Source organism: Amblyomma maculatum, chromosome 10, assembly GCF_055883805.1.
Source record: "Amblyomma maculatum isolate TAMU_Amacu chromosome 10, ASM5588380v1, whole genome shotgun sequence".
In the NCBI taxonomy this organism is placed as follows: Eukaryota; Metazoa; Arthropoda; class Arachnida; order Ixodida; family Ixodidae; genus Amblyomma; species Amblyomma maculatum.
Window position 1 is genome coordinate 150,970,561 of NC_139353.1, and position 24,747 is coordinate 150,995,307.

Genomic DNA, 24,747 nt, shown 5'->3' on the forward strand with positions numbered 1-24,747 from the left:
TATGTCCAAATGCTTAAAAAGCCGCAACACTATCCAAGAAGATTCACTCTTGAGAAAGATCGGTCTCCGATCGAAACGTCGAGTCTAATAAAATGTTTCTTTAAATGAAGCGTACCCTTCGCTCTATTATTTTTAAGCGGCCAAGTACGTTAAATGTTCTCGCATCCTACCTTCTTCAATGGCCGCCACTAACGCTTCAAGAAACATCCTCTGGAAATTTCCTCTCCACGCGCCAACATGGGCTCTGATTGGCGACTCCCAAACGAAACATCTCTACAACCACTTCGATGCATCAAGCCGGTGTTCTCCAGCCTTCATTTCACAACCCGGTGCTGAAATCAAGGACATAACAAACCTCCTGGACTTCGTGCCTCCAAGTGTAAGTGGACTCATTCTTCATTTGGGCACCAACGACATCTCCCGTACAAGCATCGATGATGCCCTCAACCGCTACGCGGGTGCACTTAAACTCATCCGCGCCACACGGCCTGAAATCGAGGCAGTATATGCCACTTTGGTGCTACCACGGGCTCCTAACCGCCGACGAGGTTCCGGGAATTGGCGGACGGTGAATCAATTTAATCAACGCGCCATGCAGTTCAACAACGGACTCATTGAATTGTGTTCTCAAGGCGAAAACGTGTTCCACCTCCACCATTCCTTGGAGGCCTTTCCCGCTACCAAAGTTCTGGCTGCTGATGGAGTGCACCCAAGTTTTGGAGGTGTTTCGGTGCTCGCCTGGAATATATTCAACCTCCTCCTCAGTGCTCAACGACACTGCATGGCCCCATGGAAAGACCACCTGCCATCCTCAGATAAGACCCACCAACCCACCATGGAGCACAGCACCCGAATAGCTGCCAGCTGTTTTGAGGTCCCATCCCAAATCAGTGAAGATGCTGGTCCACCCGCAACACCGGATTTCCCAACCATTGAGGAAGCAGAGCATCTGATCAACCAAGGACGGACATCTGGGTTGAAATGCCGCCGTGCCACGCATAACCTACCACCAAGTGGTTCAGGCTACACTACACTCACGAAAACGCCCCTTCGCCAAGCTCTGCTGCCAACTCCAAGATCACATCTCACTGCGCCTCCAGCCGCCGCCAAACCATCCAGAACAACAGGAAATCCCACACCGAATAACCCCACTTGCCCATCATCAAACCGCCCGTCCCTACTACCGACGCCTGCTGTGCAAGGCGGTACATCCCCGGTCTCCACTTCGACGAGGCCCCGATCCCGGATGGATCCACTCTCAGCTGCAACACTTGGATCCCAGCAAGCTTCATCCACCATGCAGGACATCGGAAATGACGTCAACACGCCCACTCCAAGAGACCCAACGGGACACCAACAGCCTCCTTCCAATGAAAACGACCGTCCAGAGAGCGCCGCTACACCGAAACAAAGTGTTGCAGCACGAGACACCACACTCCGGCACCCAAGCTCTACATCGAACTGCCCGCCCCTACTGCCGACGCCCATGGGGAAGGACGACACGTCGCCGGCTGCCACGCCGAAAACCCCGGGACCACGGATGGCTCCAATGTCGGCACCAATGGAGCCGGCACTTGGATCCCAGCAAGCATCAGTCACCATGCAGTGCTTCGGGGATGAAGCCACCACGCCAAAACAAAGGTATGACCTCAGACGACGCTGTGGCTCAGCCCAACGGCTGAAGCAATACTGACAGGCCGACCAGGCTCACGCGCCCACCAATTCTCCTTCTGGCGAGGACATACACTCTCGAAATTTTGTAAAGTTAAGAAAAATAATAGACAAAAGAATCAGGCACGAGCTCCACGTAAAATCCCTTCGAATATATCTGAAATCGGAAATTGTACCGAGAGGACTTACTCTATCTCTAACCCCATCGATGAATAACCTTTCGGAATCCCATCGACTAGCATGGACCAAAGAACTACTCGGGGCATCTTTTAAACTTTTGAAAATAACAATTGAGCACTTCGAACAAACATTGGCATCATTAAACTTCGAGGAGAGGCGGGCGCGTCACAACATGTTGCTTTCAACATCACAGGCAACCGAGCTTGAGGTCTTCCAGTCTTGCAAAATTGAGCAAATTTGGACAAAGAAACTTAAAAAGTTCTCCCGGGATAACATAATTGTTGATGCAAACATAGACCCTACAAAAGAAATACAACCAGGGAGCCACATACACCCATCCAACGAGAACCTCAAAACCGTAACCGAACACCTAACCACATTAGACCAAACACCCGAGGAACCACACCTTCCAGAAATTATGATGAACCTCTCAAACTCTCAACTCACCTCCGATGAAAAGTCCCTTTTGTCACGCGGCCTAAAATTCTGTCCAAGTAATATAAAGTATAATGAATTTCAATTATTCAAAGATCTGGATAACTTTTCTCGAAATCTTAGACTACGTGAATACTTTTTCGATAAACCAAACTCGAGTAATCCGCACTTCCCCCGACCTCAGGAACCGTGGACGCCCAAACCTGGTAGGGAAAAATATCTTGACATGTATATAAAAGCAGTACAAGGGGATATTCTTCAGGCCTTTGGGACACGCAGATCTGGCCCACCTAACCTCACAAGGAAAGAACGTAATGCATTAGGCTCACTCGGCAAACGAACTGACATTGTTATTAAACCCGCCGACAAAGGTGGAGGTATGGTCATTTTAGACAAAGACGATTACATTCAGGAGGGCTACCGTCAACTCAATAACCCAAAATTCTATAAGAAACTCTCATCGAACCCCACCGCTGAATACCGGAGCATCATAGGAAAAACTCTGACTAAACTAACCGATGAAGGTGAATTACCCCTACGTGTAAGTAAGGCACTGACGCCAAAAAATGCCTCAGCGGGGCGCTTCTATATGCTCCCGAAAATACACAAAGAGAATTATCCAGGGCGACCTATTGTTTCCGGTATCGGCACACTCACAGAGCCAATTTCAGATTATATCGATTCCCTAATCAAACACATACCTCCGAAACATCCATCTTACATACGCGACACCAATCATTTCCTGAGAGAATTATCCAATATTACCTTCCCTCATGGCGCTTTTCTAGTCACCCTTGACGTGGTGTCACTTTACACTAACATCCCACATGACGACGGAATCCAGGCCATGATCGGAGCATACGAGAAATATAAAATTTTAGACTCTCCTAGTCCAAGTACCATCGAGACACTAGCCAATCTGGTCCTTAAACTTAACACTTTTGAATTCAACAACTCATACTATCTTCAAACTAGTGGTACAGCTATGGGCACCAAAATGGCTCCAAATTACGCAAACATATTTATGAGCAAAATTGAGTCCGACTTTCTGTCCTCATGTGCAATCAAACCAATTTTTTACAAACGCTTTCTGGATGACATATTCATGATTTGGACCGAAACAGAGGACGAACTCGTAAAGTTTATCGCCTCGTTCAACAACATACACCCTAGCATCTCCTTCACACACACCTACTCAACTAGTAAAATCAACTTCTTAGATGTTCTGGTTCGAGTTGAAGGGGGCGCATTAATCACTAGCGTTTACAAAAAACCCACAGACAGACAACAATACCTTCACTTCAAAAGCTGCCATCCACGCCACTGCAAGACTTCAATCCCATACTCGCAAGCTATCAGATTCAAACGTATTTGCTCAAAATCCATAGATTTTCAAGAAAATGCTAATCGCATGCGAGTAACACTAGAGAAACAACACTACCCGCCTTCTATCATCGAAGATGCCATAAAAAAGGCTGAAATAAGTAATCGTCATCACACCCTTGCGGAATCACAGCCAACACCACCACAACACTGTAATCTCATTCTAACCTTCGCAGACAATATCCCAAATATTAACAAAATCCTTAAAAAACATTTCAATATCATAGAACAAAGTCAACGACTTTCCAAAATATTCTCGACTGCTCCTCAGGTAACATACAGAAGACCAAAGAATTTACAAAACCACGTTGTCCACTCAACTGTCAATAAACCGAGACCTTTGGGTTGCACGTCATGCGGAAAAAGCCGATGTCAAATCTGTAAACACATGCAATCCACAGCACTAGCTAAAAGCACCCACTCAAATTTCAAACATTTTATACGAGAAGATTTAAATTGCGATTCTAGCAATGTTGTTTACATGCTCGAGTGTGGTGACTGTGGTATGCAGTACATTGGCCAAACAGATAATTCCTTCCGATTGAGATTTAATAACCACCGCTCGCACGCTCAAACCCTTCCCAACCTCCCCCTTTCGAAGCACCTCCGCAAGGAGGGACATGAGTTCGATAATCTTAAAGTCACAATATTACAGAGTGGCTTCAAAAACACTCGTGAGCGCGAACAACGAGAATCATATTTCATTTTTAAATTTAATACTCTACAACAGGGCTTAAACGAAAACCACGGGGTCCTGTCCTCTCTTCCGATGTCACGAACACAGGAAATGTGCACACCTGGCCAAGTCGTCTGAGGTCATCACCTTTTTTGAATACCAAAGTGTTGGTGTGTTCTGGTCTTGTCAGAGCCACTTACCTCCTACCGCCCTCCCCCCTTTTCTTTCGCTTGCTTCCCACACTTTTTTTTTTTTTTCTAAGCTAACACCTTTCCTTATCCACCTCCATCCCCCCCCCCCCTTTTTTTCTTGTTTTTATTTTTTTTTAATTTTTTTTCCCTACTCCCACTCTTCGGCCGTCGTGGCCAGGAAGAGTGAAAATAGCCCGCATTCTTTCGCAGCAGAGACTATGCATCCAGGCACCTGTGTCAGCGCAGTTCGACAGGCCTGTCGAGCACCTGCGATGCACCTGCGATGGCACACCTGGACATCATCCTTCCCTACTGTATCTGTCTCTTTCCTCTGTCTCCCACGTTTTGTTTTCCTACCCAGGTGTGGTCTATGTCCAAATGCTTAAAAAGCCGCAACACTATCCAAGAAGATTCACTCTTGAGAAAGATCGGTCTCCGATCGAAACGTCGAGTCTAATAAAATGTTTCTTTAAATGAAGCGTACCCTTCGCTCTATTATATATATATATATATATATATATATATATATATATATATATATATATATATATATATATATAAGTGCAAAATTGCTTTATACAGCTGCGAGTAAAGTTCGAGCCTGCTTACAGCGGTAAGCAACTCTCGACGAGAGATGAACCTCAAAGAAAGAAAAGAAAAAAAAATATATGTGGGACAGTACAATGGTGAGATACTTTCAGGTTTTCGCTTAAAGGTGTGAGCGCCAAGCATGAAGGTTTTTACGAGAAGTTTGATGTGGAGGGTATCAAACAAGCGGGGGGAAAAAAAAGAGGGGGGAAAATAAAAAAAAAACGCGAGGAAAACTGTCAAGTGATAATGATTGATATATGTGCTTAGCATTAAACTTGCAGGGCTCGTAATGACGACATTGCCCCATTGTTTTCATTTATCCCAGTTTAAGTGTCCTAAACTTATACATAAAGTATGACTCACGCTGCTCCTGTTCCATGTATTATTGAATCCCCGCTGAAGAACTGTTAGTTTGACTGAGTCGAATGAGTGCTGTTTCTGGTTGATATGTTTTGAAAAAGGAAGGTTGGGCAGAGAGCGGACATCAGCACGGTGATAATTAAACCGCATTCGTATAGGGGTAGCTGTCTGGCCAATATACTGCATTCGGCATACATTGCATTCTAGGAGATATATTACGTTTGAGGCATCGCAATCAAAGTTACCATCTATTCTCCACATAAAATTTGACGTTGTGCTTGTTGCGCAGCTTGATGTCTGCATGTGCCTGCACACCCGGAATCTACTCTTTCCTCAAGGCCGGCACCCCAACCGCGGGTTATTACCTATTTTTCAGTGGACTAGGATGTTGCGAATGTTTTTCGGTCGTCTGTAGAGAACCTGGGGAGGAGTCGTGAAAGTATTGGAGAGACGATCGCTCTGTTCTAGAACGTTGAAATGTTTCTTTAGGATTCTGTTCGCGTTGGGGGGGTTACTCGTGTAGGGAGTACCAGGCTTGTTCGACGGTCTATGTTTTCCTCTCGTGGACGTCCCTCCAGTATTTCCTCTCGGTTGAGTTCATATGCCTTTTTTATGGCGTCGTCAACAATATCTGGCGGGTATCGTTGTTTAGTCAGGACTTTCCGCATACGTTTTGCGTTTGGTGCGAAATCCTGATCTTGGGAACAAATTCTTTTGAATCGATGAGCCTGAGAATACGGAATGCTTGTTTTTGAGTGATGAGGACGACAGCTTTGTGCGTATTGTTGTCGGACCGGGGGTTTTCTGTATACGCTAGTGGTGAGCGAACCTTCATAAACCGCAATTTCAACGTCTTCAGATTTAATTTTGTTTTGGGAATATGTGTGCGTGAAGGATATGCTAGGATGGAGGAGATTGAAGTTTTCAATGAAATGTAGGAGTGATTGTTCTGTGTCAGTCCAAACTAAGAAAATATCATCCAAGCAGCATTTGTATAGGATGGGCTTAATAGGGGAAGTAAGTAAAAATTCAAATTCAATGCTATGCATGAAGATGTTAGCATAACTAGGGGCCATTTTTGTACCCATGGCGGTGTCGTTAATTTGTAAGTAGTGTTCATTGTCGAAATCAAATTTGTTGTATTCTAGAACTAGTTTCGTCAATACCTCTAGGACTTCTGGAGTTGGGGTCCTTCCTCACTATTCTGATTATAGGCCTCAATTAGAGCTTTGATTCTGTCGGAATGCGGGATATTTGTATATAGAGAGACTACATCTAAGGTTACAAGGAAGGTCCCCTGAGGAAGATTTACCCCTGCTATTTCGCGAAGGAAGTGGTTGGTGTCACGTATGTGGGATAGGTGTGTTTCAGGTATGTGTCCAATTAATGTGTCAATGTAACTGGAGATTGGTTCTGTGATTGTGCCGATAACGGATACTATAGGGCGGCCAGGGTTAACCCTTCTATGAATTTTCGGAAGCATGTAGAATCGGCCCGGCGACGGGTGTGAGGCGGTCAGGGCTTTGCATAATCGCAGAAGATGTCCCCACTTTTTGCGAGCTCATCTAGAGTCCCTGTAAGAAGTTTTGATGCTTTAGAGTGGGGTCCGCTTTTAGGTGTTTATAAAATTTAGTGTTACAGAGTTGTCTAATTCCTTCCTCAATATTGTCACGTGGTGGTGACCAGGGTCGCTGACACAAATGAAGGCACAGGCTTGATGGTACTTAAATTACCTCTTTATTGGGCTGACTTGCAACCGCAAAAGAACTAAGCAACTCGGCGGCGGCGATAGCAACAAACGTGCTGGTCGATCGTCGAACAAAGAATGTCCGTCACACTCATCAACGCTCAATTTAAAGGCTGCCCAGAACAATCTAGATAACGTCGCAAACAGCTACCAGCACGGGCTGGAACATTGCGGAAAGACACCCGAGTGGCCGGAACCTTCGAGACAGATCTCGGTGCATCTTGTGCTACAACGAAACTGATAAAGGTGTGACTCGCGACATCGAGCAATAACAAGCAAAGTTTACGGAACTGATACGCGGTCCAGAATCAGAGTGATAAGCCTGAATGCCGGCGGCTGTTAAAAAAACAACAAATACAGTTTTGAAGGTTTCGCCATAGAGAAATTGATTGGTAAAGAGCGGTCACTCGGCGAAAACTGGCCCCAGAAAATGACGCGCGACTTTTTGCGCTGCCGTCGATTGATGAATGGCGGCACCAATGCGCGGACGCGCGCGCGACGGCACTCGCTGCAGCGGTAGCCCGACGGAGCGCTAGGAGACAAGAAGTTGTCGAGGGGAGCGGTTGTGTGCTCGTGCCTCGCCGCGCTTGTGCGGCACAGACCTCTTGTGGGCTGCTGCGCGGAACGACAGCGGTTTGGAACGATGGCAAGGTGAGCAACGTTTTTTGCTTAACTACGCTGCATTTCAAGCAGTTTACACTGGCCATTCCGGCCGGGACTTTGTTGTCAAACTGTGCAGTATTTCAGGCAGTTTAGCTCAGTACGGCGGCGACTGCGCTTCACAAAGTCGCAAGTGAAGGGCAAGCTAACAGGCATGACAAGGCGTGCTGACCGCCGCGGTGACGTGACATGGCGATTTTGCGAACGGCTAGTTTTGCCTGGCGTCGCGTTTAACAGGGCAACCGCAAGGTGTGAAATGTTTCATTCTTGTCAAACTGCGAGACATTTCGGGCAGTTTAGCTCAGCACGGTGTTCTGCGCTTCACAAAGTCGCGTATGAAGAAAAGCCAACATGGCGTGCCCGCCGGCCGCGGTTTTGCGAACAACTAGTTTTGCGTGGTGTCGCGTTGCATGTAACGTGACAACGTTAAAGTGAGAAATGTTTTATAATGCAGCAAGCTTCATTGCTCTAGCTGTTCAGTGCTCTTGAGGAATGTTGTTAATTTAGTGGCTGTTATTTCACTCACTGTAGAAATGCATTTTCAGATAGGTTCGGTTAGCCTGCATTTCCTGACCTCTACGTTGCAACAGTAGCTTTTGTATCAATTTTACGAATCACAGCTTTTCTGTTCTGGACCATAACTGCTGCTCACCAAGTCTTCAGTACGCACCCACATGCAATTTTGTGCATGGTGCAGTGGCCTTATATTTCATTGCAACCTTCTGCATCATGTTCATTCCTTTTCCAACAGCACTGAATGGACCCACGGACTGCAGCCGAAGCGCGGCAGATGCGACGAGTGAACGGAGTGGCATTTCCCCCAAGTGTCAGTACTTCTCTCCGCCCTGAACAATACAAGTTACCCTTTCTAAGGTAGCCGGGACTGAGACTGTGTAGTTTATGTATAATGCCTGTTTTGTTACATATCATTTGCCATATTTTGGAAATAAACGTTATGCTATTTTTTGTCGCTACCGAAGTGCTGTTTCTCGCCTTGTGTATTTTTATTTTTCTGTATTTTGCACATCGCCTTATGTGTGCAAAGTTTTGTCAATGCATCCGCCTACATGTGTTGCGTCTCTTGTATGTTTTATATGCAGCATAATAAATGTTCATTTCACAAAGCACTTGACGTCTTTTCTGCAATACTGTTTTGCAAAGGCTGTGGCGCAGCTGCGTTGATGGCCAATTTAGTGAACTGGGAATCTATTTTTCATGTTGTTATGCATGCTGAACATAAATAGAAACACTAGCAGACCGTGTAAAACCAAAATAATGCGCCAAAAGGGCAGGGAAGGACGCAGCGCATGCTAGTATTCAAATAACGCGCCTTTCAGCAAGACCGGAAGTAGTTGCCGCCGGCCGCTTGGTGCACTACAGTCAAATGGGCCGCGTGGCCCTGTGGGAGTGTCCGCTCTTTACCAATCTCTTTCTCTATGGTTTCGCGGCATTACCCCCCCCCCCCCCCCCCCTTAAAAAAACATCGCCTCGATGTTCCAAAACAAAGCAACTTAAACATAAACCCTGCAAAGTAAAAACACCACAGATTCTTTAACGCGTGTAATATGGCTTCATTCGTATAACATGTACTAATTTCTGGGCATGCGCGTCGCCGTTGTAATGCTGACGTTCCGTCGGGAATGACTTCATAGTCCAGTGGTACGGCGCGGCGAATGATTTTGTACGGCCCAAAGTCTCGACGCAACAACTTTTCACTTAGTCCGCGACGGCGAATTGGTGTTCAAATCCACACTTGGTCTCGTGGGTTGTACTTTTTCGTCGTCGTAAGTTGTATCGTCGGCTGTCGGTGCGCTGTTGGTCTTTAATACGCAGACGTGCGAGTCGTCGGGCTTCCTCTGCAATGCTGCAGGTAGGCAGCGACGTCAAGGTTGTCCTCGTTAGTTACGTGCGTCAGCATTGCGTCGAGCTTCGTCGTGGGCTCCCTGCCGTACACATGCTTAAACGGGGTCGCTCTGGTCGTCTCCAGGACTGCCGTGTTATACGCGAAGATCATGTACGGCAAGATGGCGTCCCAGGTCTTGTGTTCAGCGTCGATGTACATGGCGATCATGTCCGCGATTGTATTATGCAGGCGCTCCGTAAGGCCATTGGTCTGGGGATGGTACGCAGTTGTTCGTCGATGGCTTGTATGACTGTATTCCAGGATGGCTTGAGTCAACTCTGCCGTAAACGCCGTTCCCCTGTCCGTGATGAGGACTTCTGGGGCGCCATGTCGCAAGAGAATTTGTTCGACAAAAAATTTGGCGACTTCTGCCGCGGTACCATTGGGTAGTGCTTATTCTTCGGCGTAACGGGTAAGGTAGTCAGTGGCCACGATGATAAACTTGTTACCCATAGACGAAGATGGAGAGGGGCAAAGGAGATCCATCCCAATTTGTTGAAAGGGCATGACTGGGGGCGGAATCGGGTTTAGTAGTCCTGCTGGTCTGATCGGCGGCGTCTTGCATCGTTGGCACTCACGACACGTCTTCACGTAGTGGGCAACTTCGGCAGGCAGTCGCGGCCAGTAGTACTTCTCCTGGATTCGATGCAACGTGCGCGCAAATCCGAGGTGGCCTGCTGTGGGCTCATCGTGCAACGCCTGCAGAATTTCCTGCCGGAGGTTTTTAGGCACTACAAGAAGCTGCGCGGTATTGTTGGCTGCGAAGTTCTTCACTAGGAGGCCATTGCTTAACGTGAACGATGATAAATATCGCAAACAAACAAAGATTACGGAACTGATACGCGGTCCAGATTCAGAGTGATAAGTCTGAATGCCGGCGGCTATTAAACAACAACAAATACAGTTTTGAAGTTTCGCGGCAATATATTTGTCATTGTCCATGACCAATATGCCGCCTCTTTTATCTGCCGGTTTGATGACCACATCTTTCCGTCTGCTAAGCGCCTTCAATGCGTCACGTTCTTTTTTGGAAAGGTTTTACTTCCCTGGTCTCTAGTCCTTATAAGCTCTGATTACGTCGTTCTGGACGGCACTAATGTACGGTACATGTGAGGACAGTTTTCCTCGGGGTTTTTTACCCCTTTCCGCCCCTTTTTTTACCCCGCTTCTTTGATACCCTCCACATCCCACTTCTCGTAAAAACCTTCTTCATGCTTGGCGCTCGCACCTTTTAGCGAAAACCTCAAAGTATTTCAGCACTCTACTGTCCCACATATTTTTTTTCTTTTCTTTCTTTGATGTTCATCTCTCGTCGCGAGTTGCTTACCGCTCTAAGCAGGCTCGAACTCTACTCGTAGATGTCACGTTCTTCTAACCAGCAATGTCCACCTGGTTGTCGCGTTTTTTTTTTTTTTTTTTCATCCTGTCGGGCCGCGGGTCGGAGCAAGGGTGGGGAGGGTAACAGACGCAGCAGAGAAAAAGAACAAATCTTCAAAAACAAGGCCTTGACCATTGATAGTTGACCACTTCTCCCAAAAACCACCTTCACGCTTGGCGCTACCATCTTTTAGTGAGAACGGAAAAAGATTTCTCACCATCTGCAGCAAACACGTTCCCCCACCTGTGATTTTTTTTCCCGAGGTTGTTCAGCGGCTGCCTGTATTGTATACAGATGACTCCCGGCAGCCGTTGCCTTGGGTGGATGAGCCTTTGGGACTAGCCTGCTCTCCGCACCTGTGTGTGTATGTGTGTGTTGTGCGTGCCCAGCTGGTTCACCTATATGTGCCCATATTATGTTTGTATCTCCTCTTGCCAACACTATAAGAAGACGAACAAGAATCATGTACCCTCAGTCTTGAGAAAGGCAGTGCTCCTGCCGAAACGTCGACTCCAAATAAACTTGGAAGCAGTATGAAGCATTTTTTCATAGATGTGGACGTCGTGTATAGACCCTATTCACTATCAGGTTTAGCAGGCGGCCGTTGTGGCAACCCTGTATTGAGGATACGCCATAGCATTGGGCTTTTCGAAACTCCTCCTCCTCCCTGCTCCCTCCCTGCGACCTCCCTGCTGCGCGCCGTTCATTTGTCGGACACATGAGACGCCGTTTGGAACGCTGTCCAACCAGAGCTCGGATTTCACCACCGCTGTACCCTGATTCGCCGTGGGCCCTCTCTCTCTTTCTTTCTCTCTCTTTGATCTTAGGTTGTTCGTGCCATGGTTGCCAGTAAAGCAGAAATGACGTCACGTATATAAGCTCTATAGGCAAGTGGCTATTTATGTCTGTAGAAAGGTTGCATCGAGTATTGAGTAGGCGAGTTACACTTTTCACCAATCAAAACATGGAATGCTGAAACGTTATCCGGATTTTCACTCATACTTCGCATTTTGCTTTGGTTCCTAGCGGTTTTAACTGTGAGCTCCTACATAAACAATCTTCCTAATAATAAGTGCTTGCTAGCTATTGTATGTTTTACCCTATCATACATCTGTATTTTCATATGCGTGTACATAAATACTTTGGTTAAAAACCCATTGCATGCTAGACTGTCTATATTCCTTTCTAGTGCAACAGTTCCTATGAAACGGACTCTACAAAGCATTGGCAAGTCTTAAACACCCTCTTAATTTTAGGAAACTGCTTAGACAGCTTTCCAGCAATCTCGAATCAGTGTGCAATCTGGCCACTCATTTTGGACTGTTGAAATACACATACAGTGCAAGCGTATCTACAAGAAATCATCTCGAGCTGCCTCATTTTGCTTTGCCTTGCATTATGCTTCCACTTGACAATATATAGCATAATCTATCACTCTAACTCTCTCCGGAAGGACCAGTTGTATTTTTTATTGTCGTATTTTTAGTTAGCCAGAGTGCTGTCATCGTGCTATAGTCAATGTTTGAAAATTGGTGTGTCATATTTTCGCCCCTGTATTTACAGGATTGTTTTTCGTTGCCTGTCTAGAACTATGAAAATTTAGAACCTTGTTTCAGACTCTATTGCTGTAATTTCTGACTACTAACTCGCACAGGTTTATGCAATTTTATCGGTCTCCCTGCCCCTTTCAATTACGTCACCGGGTGTTGATGTAGTTGATATAAATACAGAAAAACGCTTAGCATAAGCACTCACATTTGGTTTCTGTTTCAGCGCCTGTATTTTGATGGAGTAAGGAGGAAGAATGGAAAAAAGTGTGTGACTCAGGTGTTTTAACATGCTGTTGAAACTAGTTATACGGATCTTTGTTGGCAGTGTAATGTCTCTGCTCTTCGCTAGGCAGTCAAGGCTAGCCATGGCTTTCTTTCCCAGAAGCAGGCGTTTCCTAATTTCATGGCTGCAGTCTCCTTCCGGGGTAATCTTGGAGCTCAAGAAGAGAAAATCTGTCACAGATTCCACTTCTTGCCCCTTGATGCTCTAGGACTTGATAGGGCAAGACGCCATGATCTTTGTCTTTTTATTGTTCGGTTTAAGCCCAAACTTCTCACTCTCTTCTTTTACGCGCATCAGAAGTCTCTTGAGTTCCACTTCACTTTCTGCCATTAAAGTGGTATCGTCCGCATATCTGAGGTTGTTGATACGTTTTCCAGCATCTTCACTCCAGCTGAAGACTCGTACAGACCGGCCTTCCTCGTGATGCACTCAGCATATAGGTTAAATTGGCAGGGCGACAGTATGCAGCCTTGTCTCACTCCTTTCTTAATCGGAAACCAATCAGTAAGACCATGCCCAGTTCTGACTGTGGCCTCTTGCCCTTCATACAGGTTCCTGAGGAGACAGATGAGGTGAATTGGAACTCCCATCTCTTGGAGAACTTGCCACAATTTGCTGTGATCTACGCAGTCAAACGCTTTCGCATAATCAATAAAGCAGAAGTAGGTGGGTTTCTGGAAATCTCTTGCTTTTTCCACTTTTCTGCGAAGGTTCCTAGTTCCTCTGCCCTTGTGACACCCAGCTTGCACGTCCGGGAGCTCCCGATCCACATACTGCTGCAGCCTACCTTGCAGGATTTTCAACATCACCTTGCTAGCATGCGAAATAAGCGCGATCGTGCGGTAGTTGGAACAATCTTTGGCACTTCCTATTTTTGGGATGGGAATGTAAACTGACCTCCTCCAATCTTGTGGCCACTGCAGGGTTGTCCAAATTTGCTGCCATCATGAATACTTTAACAGCGTCGTCATGGTTAAGGTTTCGAAGCAACTCAGCTGGAATGCCATCAATGCCGCTAGCTTTGTTCTTAGCAAGGCTGGCTAAGGCCCATTCTACTTCACTATTCAGGATGCCCGGCTCGACTGTGCGGACTGTTGCTTACGCTGTGATGCCGACGTTGAGCCATTTATCGGAGTCCGGTAGTGTATATAGATGGTATACCGTCAACCTGACGAGACTGAGGCCTAGTTGAACTTGGGTCCAGTCTTTCACGGCTTGGACTGACTGAGATTGCTTTTGCCGCTTGTATTCACAGATTTCCCGCTTCGCGCCTAAGTTCAGCTCCATTCGTTTGCGCTTAACTCCAACTATGCCAAAAGTCAGACTAAAGTCGAGAGTTACAGGCTCCTGCTTCTTTGCACTCATTTTCCCTAGTTAAACTTCTTGATTTTCCATTCTTCTGATTCTCTTTCTTGCTTTGTACTGTTTTTGTATGGAAGCGAGGGAGTCTAGTTGGCAGGCTACTATACAGAGGGCTATCAAACAGCCCTTTCCTGTGCCGTTTGTATGTGTTCCTATGAAACAAACACTGTAAGCTGAAGTACAGTTTAAAATGACGGCTAGCCGACTACGAAGAGCTCAATCCTTGTCAAGGCCGCATCGTTGACTCAAGGCGAAGCCGACATGCGGATCGCTGTGGTGCAAAATGTGGTAGTTCGGCAGCGCAACAGTGACGAAAACCAGGAGCATGAGAAGGACAGGCGTCCAGGACGGGACGCCCGGTCCTGTTTGCGTGGTCGTCGCGTTTCTTTTGTCGCTCTACTTCCTTAGTGTGTCTTTACCCTGACCGAAACGGCTTCAGAGAACATGCTTTGTGTTCTGGGCTAGAAAAACTTCAGTTCCCACCCCCAATTTCGGCGCTTGTCTATCTTCTTATTGTTTCTTTCTTACGTTTTTACCGGCTTCTCTTCTGTTCACGTTCAGCAGAATTTATTGCAACCACATGTTGCTGTTTTCCCGACTGCGGCCACTGGTTGCGGCGCTGCCGCTGCACCCATAAATCTCCCGGTTGCCTCATTTTGGGGTCTTTCTCAGTCAGCTGACCTTCGGTTTGCTGTGTACAATCCCTGTCAACCACACAACCTTTCTCCTCCTCTTCCCTTCCTTTCCGCTCTTGCCCCCCCCCCCGTCCCCCTTCCCTCCTAAAACGACGACACGCCCGATTTGGTTCTTTCCAACTCCACAGGACTCGTTCAGGCATCCTACCGTATCGGCTGTCGCATTGGTTCCCGACATGCGCACCCTTCATAAACTTGCGTTCAGACTCCCCTGCTTTTTTCAAACAATGTCCATATTAACGAGACAAAAATACATGGGCCGAATAGGCTGTGTGCATTCATCCCATCTACATTGTTCAGAGAGCGAGTTTCTATATTAACGTGATATAAAAACTTTGAAAAATCTTCGGCCCCAGAAAAATTGTCCATTATTCGGGTCCTCCATATAAACGGATGTCATATTAACGGGGCACAAGTTTTCCATAACAGCCACTTATGAAATGACTTGTGAAGACTAAATCCCCAACAAAACAAAAAAGAGAGGAAAAGACAGGAAAACACCAATTAATCATAAAACTAAGCCAACGCCGAATAAACCTTCAGAAAATTTCTAAGAGGAATGCTGTTTATGTTATGAGGTCCAAACCTGCCACTCCGGGGGGTTAGTTTATAATTCTGTGATCCCGTGGCGTACTGCAAGAATTGGCGAAATTGCTTCTTTGAACACCACGCTTACATTAAAAAATTACAACTGTCGGAACTGCTAGGAAAAAGGGTTTCATTTCATTTCATTTCATTTTATTACCCTCAAGCGCATACGCATTACAGAGGGGAGTGGTACATCATATATGATAGAAAGCATAGAACACTAAATGAACAAAACATAACAAAGGCTAAACGAACAAGGGAATACAGAACAACGAAAACAATCTTACAATAAAGAAAGTTATACAAGCGGAATAAATTGAAAACAATCATAAGCGGTGAGAGAACAGCATTATACAGCGAAAAGAACAGCAGCACTGGGAGCAAACAAGCATGAAAAACTAAAAACGGAAATAAGATAATAGTCAGGGGGGAAAAAAGTGTCACGGATCAGCTTCAAGATATTGCATCAGTGATGAGTGAAATGAATCGTGATCTTGGATTAATGCGATATCGGGCGGAAGGCGATTCCACTCTACTGACGTACGAGGTAGAAAGGAATGAAAAAGGGCATTAGTATTGCAAGTTATGACATTTACTTTGTAAGCATGATCAACGCGGGAGGAGCGATACGATGGCTGCGAAATGAAAGTATGCCTCAATTCGTTATGATGATAAATTTTGTGAAAAAGGCTAAGACGTGAAATTTTCCTTCTAAGCTCGAGAGATGGCAAAGATAACGTTAGTTTCATTGAAGTTATGCTGCTAGTGCGACTGTAATTGGAAAGAATGAAACGCGCTGAATTATTTTGAACCATCTCAAGTGAGGATTTCAAGTTCGTGAAACCGGGATCCCAGATTGCAGAAGCATATTCAATCTTTGAACGTACCAATGCTTTGTACATAGTCATTTTATTCGAAACAGGTGCCTTCGAAAAGTTACGGCGCAAATACCCAAGCATGCGGTTACTGTTGTTAATAATGTAATCAATATGTTGCTTCCAGCCGAGGTCATTAGTAATATGCACACCCAAATATTTGTACGAAGTTACAGTATCTAAAGGAGTGTTATTCAATACATAGCAAGCAGGGGGGAAATTACTGCGCGACACTCGCATAGCTTTACATTTTTTAACATTTAGGTCCATACACCATGTGCTGCACCATTTAGTTATATTATTGAGGTCAGATTGTATAGCAGAAACATCGGCGGGTTCAGCAATCTCGCGATAAATAACACAGTCATCGGCAAATAAGTGAATAGGGGAAGTCACACAGTTAGGAAGGTCATTATTATAAACTAAAAAAAGAAGAGGGCCCAAAACGGACCCTTGTGGTACACCTGACGTAAGAGGTGTTGACGGTGAATTATTATTGTTACCAAAGACATGCTGTGATCGACCGATGAGGAAAACTTCGACCCAGGTAAGAAGATGTCTGTCAATATTAAGACACTTGAGTTTAAGTAGTAAAAGATGATGGTTTATTTTGTCAAAGGCCTTAAAAAAATCCAAGAAGATACAATCAGCCAAGGAACGGTTGTCAATAAGGGTTAGCATGGAGTTTGTGAAACAAAGTAGCTGTGTCTCGCATGAGTGATTTCCTGAAGCGATGTTGCGCTGGATTGAAAAAAAGGTTCGAGTCAAGAAAACTAGCTAGGTGTGAGCAAATGACATGTTCAAGAATTTTACATGGTATGGTAGTAAGAGATATGGGGCGATAATTAAGGGGAGATTGCTTGTTACCGGATTTATGAAGTGGAATCACCTTCGCCTGCTTCCAATGTACAGGAATAGCGCCAGTATCTAAAGATTGTTGAAATATTTTTGACAAAAGGACAGAGGAGTACATGTTTGTTTCTTTAAGGAATCTTGCATTTATATTGTCAACACCTGAGGAACATGAAGGTTTTAGTGTTTCAATTAGCTTTGCAATCCCGTCGGCATCTATTGATATTGGATGCGTAATCGTATAGCCCGAAAACGAATGTGTAGGCAATTGAAGATTAGTTGCAGATGAAAAGTTCAGTGTGAACATATTGTTTAAAATCGATGCGCACTCCTTGCTAGGCACAGGTAAGTCGTTCTGGTCAAGTAAAGAAATCTCTGAGTTGCTCTGGGAGTTAGTTACGATGTTCCAAAATTTGCTAGGGTTATTAGTGAGCAAGGATGGTAGAGTGTATTTCAAAAAAGTAGATTTTGCAGAAGCGACAGCTTGAGAGTAGGTGTGAGATGCATTAGTGTATGCTTGCCAGCGTGACGCAGTCTGCTGCAGTTTTGCTGCCCGAAATAAGCGTTTTTTTCTGTTCGAAAGTCGATTTAGGTACGGATTATACCATGGCGAATGTCTATGTACTGTTAGTATTTTCTTGGGAATGTAAGCCTCAGTTAGATATGAAATTTTATTGACGAACAGGTCCCAGTTCTCTTGGACAGAACGATGTTCAAAACCACTAAGATAGTTGTCAAGGAAGAGCGAAAGTTCTCTATTTATCTCTTCAAAGTTTGCCTTTTTGTAATCAAATATAATCTTGCGTTTTTTCGTAGCTGAAGACGCGGTAAAGTTTAGGTCGAAATGAAGTAAAGAATGATCACTGAGTCCCGGCATGAAAATTATTGGGCCTATCATATCAAGGTTAGTGGTGAGGATCAGGTCAAGAATGTTAGCAGAACTGCCGATAACACGCGTTGGGCCATCAACAACCTGATCAAAATTGAAAAGGGAGCACATATCGAGAAAAGCTTGACAATTCGAAGAATATGGTGTGCAGGTAGGCGGTGTCGATGTCCAGTTTATTGATGGATAATTGAAATCGCCTAGAAGAAATACCGGGGATGCTGGATAACGAAGGACGACGGTGTTAACCGCGTCATGCAATTCATTCACGAATGTGATGTCTGCATTAGGTGGACGATAACAGACGCCAATGATGTGTACTCTGTTGTTTAAAATGACGCCGCACCAGACAGATTCTATGTTGCATGAAACATTAATTCTGAACGATGATAGGTTTTTAGAAACTGCAAGCAGGGTTCCACCCCCTTGTCTTCCATCTCTGTCACAACGATAGACATTGAAAGGCTTGGTGTGAGTAAAAATTTCGCTGTCGCTTACACGAGCACTTAACCAAGTTTCAGTGAGCGCCACCAGGTCGGCATCGCACGAATTGATAGCTGCGATGATATCATCTCTTTTGCCTAAAATCCTCCGGATATTACTATAAAGGACTGATATAGGGCGCCGATGACCACTACCCCTGGCTAAGTGTTATGAAACATTACGCGTGGGACTTGAATTCGAAATGTCTCCCATCTCGCATGCGCGAGCAGCATTGGATGTAGAGGGTCGAGCGCGTGCAGATGAATCATCGGATGGGCTGCTACGAGAAGGAGAATGATAACGCAGCCGGGGCAGCTCAATGAAACTGTCTGTTCTAGGGTCATAAACATATTGCCTTTTATTTACAGTTAGTTTGTCGTAGCGAAGCCTAAAGGATGGTGAACCAGGCAAAGATTTTACGAAAGCAGTTAACCTTTTGCGAGCGAGCCTAGTTGCTGCGCAGTAGTCTTCAGAAACTGAAATGTCATTTAATTGTTTTCAGCTCATCACGATGTGACATCACTTCTTCTTTCGCTTTAAAGTGCGAAAATTTTATTATCACTGGTCGGCATTTTTCTTGAACAAAAGGGCCACCAAGGCGGTGGGCTCGTTCTATTTTGTCTGGTTTAAATTCTGACCCAAAACTGGATGAAAAGCAAACTAATAACGTTTTTTTCTGTGTCATTCCACGTTCCATTGCTATCGGGTACGCCAAAAAATATTAAATTATTTCTGCGAGATCTGTCTTCCAGATGATTGATGCGGGAAAGAAGCTCATTATTCTGTTGCGCCAAGTCATTAATGGTGTCGTTTGTTAACAGATGTTCTCCTTCGAGACTACTAACCATGCTGACTTCTGTTTCAACAGAAGCGAGTCGAGTATCAATATTAGACAGCCGCTTTGCTAAACATTCCTGATTGGCTTTTACGTCATTCACAGCCTGCGTGAACATGGCTTGGGCCTCCGCTGACGCCTCACAGGCGGTTTTAATAAAGGACAACGCAGCCATGACTTCATTATGACGATGGGCGCACGACGTGTCGTCTTCATCAGCTACTTGGGTCTGCCGCTCTGTAGTTTGCTTGCGATTAGGCCCGGGGTTTAGCTCAACGTCACCCGAACATAGCAACAACATAAGCAACACCTCCTTGCAGTCACAACACACGTCATAGAGCACTTGTGGGCACGGAAGCAGCAGTAAAAACGATTTGATGTTTTCCTAGCATGTAGAGAACACGATTGACCAACCTGGATAACGTGAAGACGACGATCGTTAGCCATGTGCTCTATCATGCTGCTTCCATGCCCACTGACGTGTCGCGGCTGGCTGTTGGCTTTTAAGGCAGGCGTGGATGATGTTCCTGTTGATGCGGCTGAACCGATGAACAAGGATTCCGATCCAACGAAGGCAGCGCCTGGGTTCGAAGAAAGGTCGCACACCTGAACACGGCATGGCTGCAGGCAGGTAGCGACGTACGGGTCCGGTGCACTTCTGGCCAGGCATGGTAGAAGCCAAGCCAAAACCTGGATAACGTGAAGACGACGATCGTTAGCCATGTGCTCTATCGTGCTGCTTCCATGCCAAACGTGAACCGCTTTGCTTCCGCGAACATCGGCTCGTCCGTCAAATTTCGCCGGAGCAAAATGTCCAACTCGCAACCACCTAAAAAAAAGAACACGTACACACGATATAAATACGTGTACGTCCGAACCGAATAATGGATGCCATTTCGTCAACAATTCTGAGACGAGCTTCTTTCTGGTATTCACTTGTTTTCCTTCGACGACTGAACTAATCAGTTGAACAGTGGTGTCTCCGAAGCAGCTTCCCCGCATGCACCGTAGGTGAATCTAGAGAAACCGTTTCCCCGTTAGTGTCGTATAGTTACAGCACATAAACGTAAAATAAAGACAAGAACAACAGAAAGGAGACGAGCAAGCAGCCCGGAGGGACCGCGCCCCCCGCTGTGCACGCGCTCCTCCCTTCACCCTCCGTCTGTAGGCATCTGGTTTTGCTCATGCGGTGAATGCCGAACTGTCACCAATACACACCAAAAGGTAGTGGCGTATGTGTGCCAGCTCCGCATTCAGAGAGTAGATCGCGCTTTCCAATACTTGCAAAAGAAAAAGAAAAAACTAAATGACCGCACGGGTAAGTGGAAAGGAGGGTTGTGCTATGCGCCTCTGAAAAGATGCCAAAGAAAGAGCCTAATGTGAGGGAAGAAGCCTGTTCTCTTTTCGGCAGTGTACGAACTTAATTGACATACAAGAAAATATATATATATAAATAAATACCATGTTGCCGAAAGTAATAACCAATATCGCACAATAAAAACAAAAGAGAACTGCTCTTCCCAGAGCGTATGAAAAGTTTGAGACATCGACTTAATACTGCATTCCTCAGTGCTAGCATGTAATTGGCTTCATATCACGTACATCTAAATTGGTTTTTAAAGAAAAAAACAAATACCTGAAAGAATTATTCCGACATATGGCCACAACAATTTTCATCCTATTGATTTGTGCGTCTCGAGCAGACTGGAGCACAAAACAGGCATGTTCACTTCGCCACACCAATTCGTCCGTCTAGACACCAAAATGTCGAGCCGGAAACCATCTCAATACTTTTTAGCTCATAAAAACATGTAGGAGAACGCTTTTCAAATTTCGTTTTCTGCTCCTGAATAAGTTAAGAATCCCTTAGTCTCCTCCTTCCCCCTGCATTGCTTGATTTCACTAGAATTTGAGAGAGAAATAAAGGGCCCTAGCGGAGCGAAATCATTTTTTTTTCATTGCGCTGTACTGCATACAGGCCCCATATATTTTTTGTCTCTTCTATCTCAGCATATGGTTAACATGCGCAGGCTTTTTCCTGTTTACCAGTTGCGTCTTATAAGCTGTGCCGTCCATTTCATCCTGTTGCATGTTTTACCGCTACACTAGCACCATCACCTTTAAATCTGTTAGAAGAAACAAGCAGCACAAGACCAAAGAGAGGTTGTTCTGGAGAATACAAGAATATAAATTTACAGGACAGGAATATAAAACGATAACGTACAATTCGAAAGGGAGGACTTCGATAAAATGCACAGATGGTATTGTGCCGGTTTTTCTGGTTTGTTCATGTTTTTTTTTTATCTGTCAGTATCACGTCCTCTAACAATTTCGCTGCACCATTTCCTGTTAAGTTTCCGTGCAATGTACAGCGGGGTCCTTTATCGAATTCAAGGCAGCAGCCGTGACGTTATCGCCTGGAAACGGGAATGCACAAGACACAGTTCTGTTCCGCGCCGTCTGCGCAAAGATAATTTGCTTCACTTTTTAGTTTGCTGGTTTCCTTGCGGCATCGGACAAAAGCACCGCCGGTCAACGTGAGTTATGTGCTTTCCGCGCTCCTGGGTGTTTGAGCCTGCGGCAAGCATCGGCACAAACAAGTCAGAGGAAACGGGGGTGGCAGGCGGGGGGCATGAGGAGTTCGTGAAGTAAAAAAAAAATCTCCTTCCTAGTAGACCAGAGGGAAGCGTACTCGGGCTTCGGACATTACGGTGGAATGCCGAAAGCTGGGCAGGGGCTGCGGCATTCGGTCGTCCGATTGGGGGGTAACCAAACACCGAGAGTCGGCGGGCACACCGCGGCAGTATGCTCGAGCTCCGCGTCAAAAGGGGCGCTCTTCGAAGACAGCCGCGGCAACAGCGAAAAGCCTGGACCTCACTATTTCGACGTCACACAATGACGACCTCACTCAACCTCAAACTCACGCGTGAGTTTGAGGTTCAATTTGGTGACCTCACACAAAAAATTTCTAGCTGTCACCGACCTCACCTCGACCTCACCTCGACCTCACCTCAACCTCACCTCACTCCGTGAGGTTGAGGTCATTTTGAGGTTCAGGTCAATCTCATGAGGCCGAAACCTCAAGAGGTTGTCCACCTCTGCTTAGGAGACACCCTCAAAGATCCGGAAGACGGCGATGCGCATGTGACGCCTTTGTTGCCACTGCGCAGAAACTTTGTTCTCCAGTAGAATGCGGCAGCGTAGTAGGTACGTTAAGCTCAGGACTAAGTTTTTTTTTTCATAGTTTCTAGCGACCCCATTATTCTACGACGCGCATCACCAAATGTGGCGGTAGAGACAGAAAAGAAGGGTGTACGACTGAAAACCGGCCGAGAAACTCGGGTAATCAACTTCAAAACAACTCCCTTCTCTTTCCTTCGCAGCATTCTCCGTCCTCGAGCAAAGAGGTTGCAGTCGGAGTGGTTGCCCGCGCCGACCATTAACGCGCGTTATAGGTGTTCACTCAACGACGGAATGGACAGGAGCGAGGACGGTTGTTGGTCACTTTGCTTACTGGCGCCAACCGATTTCCTTTCGGCTTCTGCGGTGGCTTATTCGCCCTCTCGGACTGCATGATTTCGATGGCCTTTTCTAGATTTAGGTGTATGCTGCACGTGCCCCCCCCCCATTTCTCTCCTCAAATATGTGTGCACAACACTAACCTTGGTTTAAGATACGTTGTTCCTATGCTATGCTCAGAAGGTTAAATAAAGATCAGGCTTCCGAGATAGCACAGCTTTTGCCACTTTGGTCGTGAAGGAGAGCTTTGGCTTTAAAAGAAAACAGTCCACGGCTCTCCTCCTCCTAAGCGGCAATATGTACTTAGCAAAACCCGGCACGTGAATTATGAAACAAAAATAAAAACGAAAAAAGCAGATGACTCAAATGCCTCGAACAGTGGCCAAATAATCCCGATCTTGGTAAATAGAAGCAGATATACGGAAAGTGGCGCACTCTGTATTTTTACGTCAGTTATATCGACCTATCATTGCGGATTTAGGGTTTGTTGGTATTTTTCAGGAAGTCCAATTTCCCAAGTGGAAGCGAGATTTTACAAGTACCAATAATAACAATCACTTCAGTGCGAGCTCATTCCAAGGAGACCGTAAAAACACAGGGAGCATTATTGTTGTAGCATTTTTATGACTTCGAATAAGTTCTAAGCAGGTGCTTTACATTTTCATGCTTAAAACAAAGAAGCAGAACTCTCCTGCTATTTTCACCTGACTTCAGTTCCGTTTATTACCTTAATTAATACATAGAGGCATTACATAAGGCGTAGGTTCTTATACAAACACTAGTGATCATGGTAATTAGTTACTGGGAACAATGGTCAGATAAAAGTTGCGAAAACGAAGATGGTCATTTTCGTGGATTTCTTGTAGCAATTTCGTGGAGGAGGCCGTTCCAGTCTATGGTGGTTCGAATGAAAAACGAAGCAGTAAAGGCGGTCGTCCGGCGTGTGGGTTCGCAATGTGAAGTGGATGACTGGTTCGTTAAGATATGCGTGCTGCTGCAGTGATTAATGGGGCTTGATTAAGTGATGAAAAAAAAAAAAAAAACGTGACACAATAAAATGCTGGAAATGCGATGTCGACATAAAAGTGTCGATACACCGGATTCTGTTTTTAGGGATCAAAACCTGATTTTCTATGAGTATGATGCATGAATCAATGTAACAGCGCAATCTTTAACCAATTCTTTTTGACGAGATATGCTTGATTGGCCTCCAGATGTGTCGCATGCATTTTAAATTTTTGGCCTAACAAATGAATTATAAGCCAGTAGTTTTGAACACGGCGGTGCATTCCACAAATTCTCTGAGTTTTTGTCAGATGTTGATATAATGTTACTGACGTATGTCCTGACGTTACTGACGTATGATATAATGTTACTGACGTATGGCAGTGGCACGCCTGCTCCTTGCCACTGCCAGCAAGTCGACCAGCGGCTCGTCGTCCCTCTAAGCGTCCCTCCCGCTCCACTGGCGCTGTCGAAGACACAACCGGGGCCATAATTCTCACCAAACTCGGCGGGCCTGCACCACGTGTCGGCAGAAGAGGTTCCTGGAAGTCCAAAGGGAACAGCGATGGGCTGAACCGCGTCCATGCCACGGATAGAAGGTTTCAGGCCTGGGCATGTGTACGCGCTTACGGCCTAACC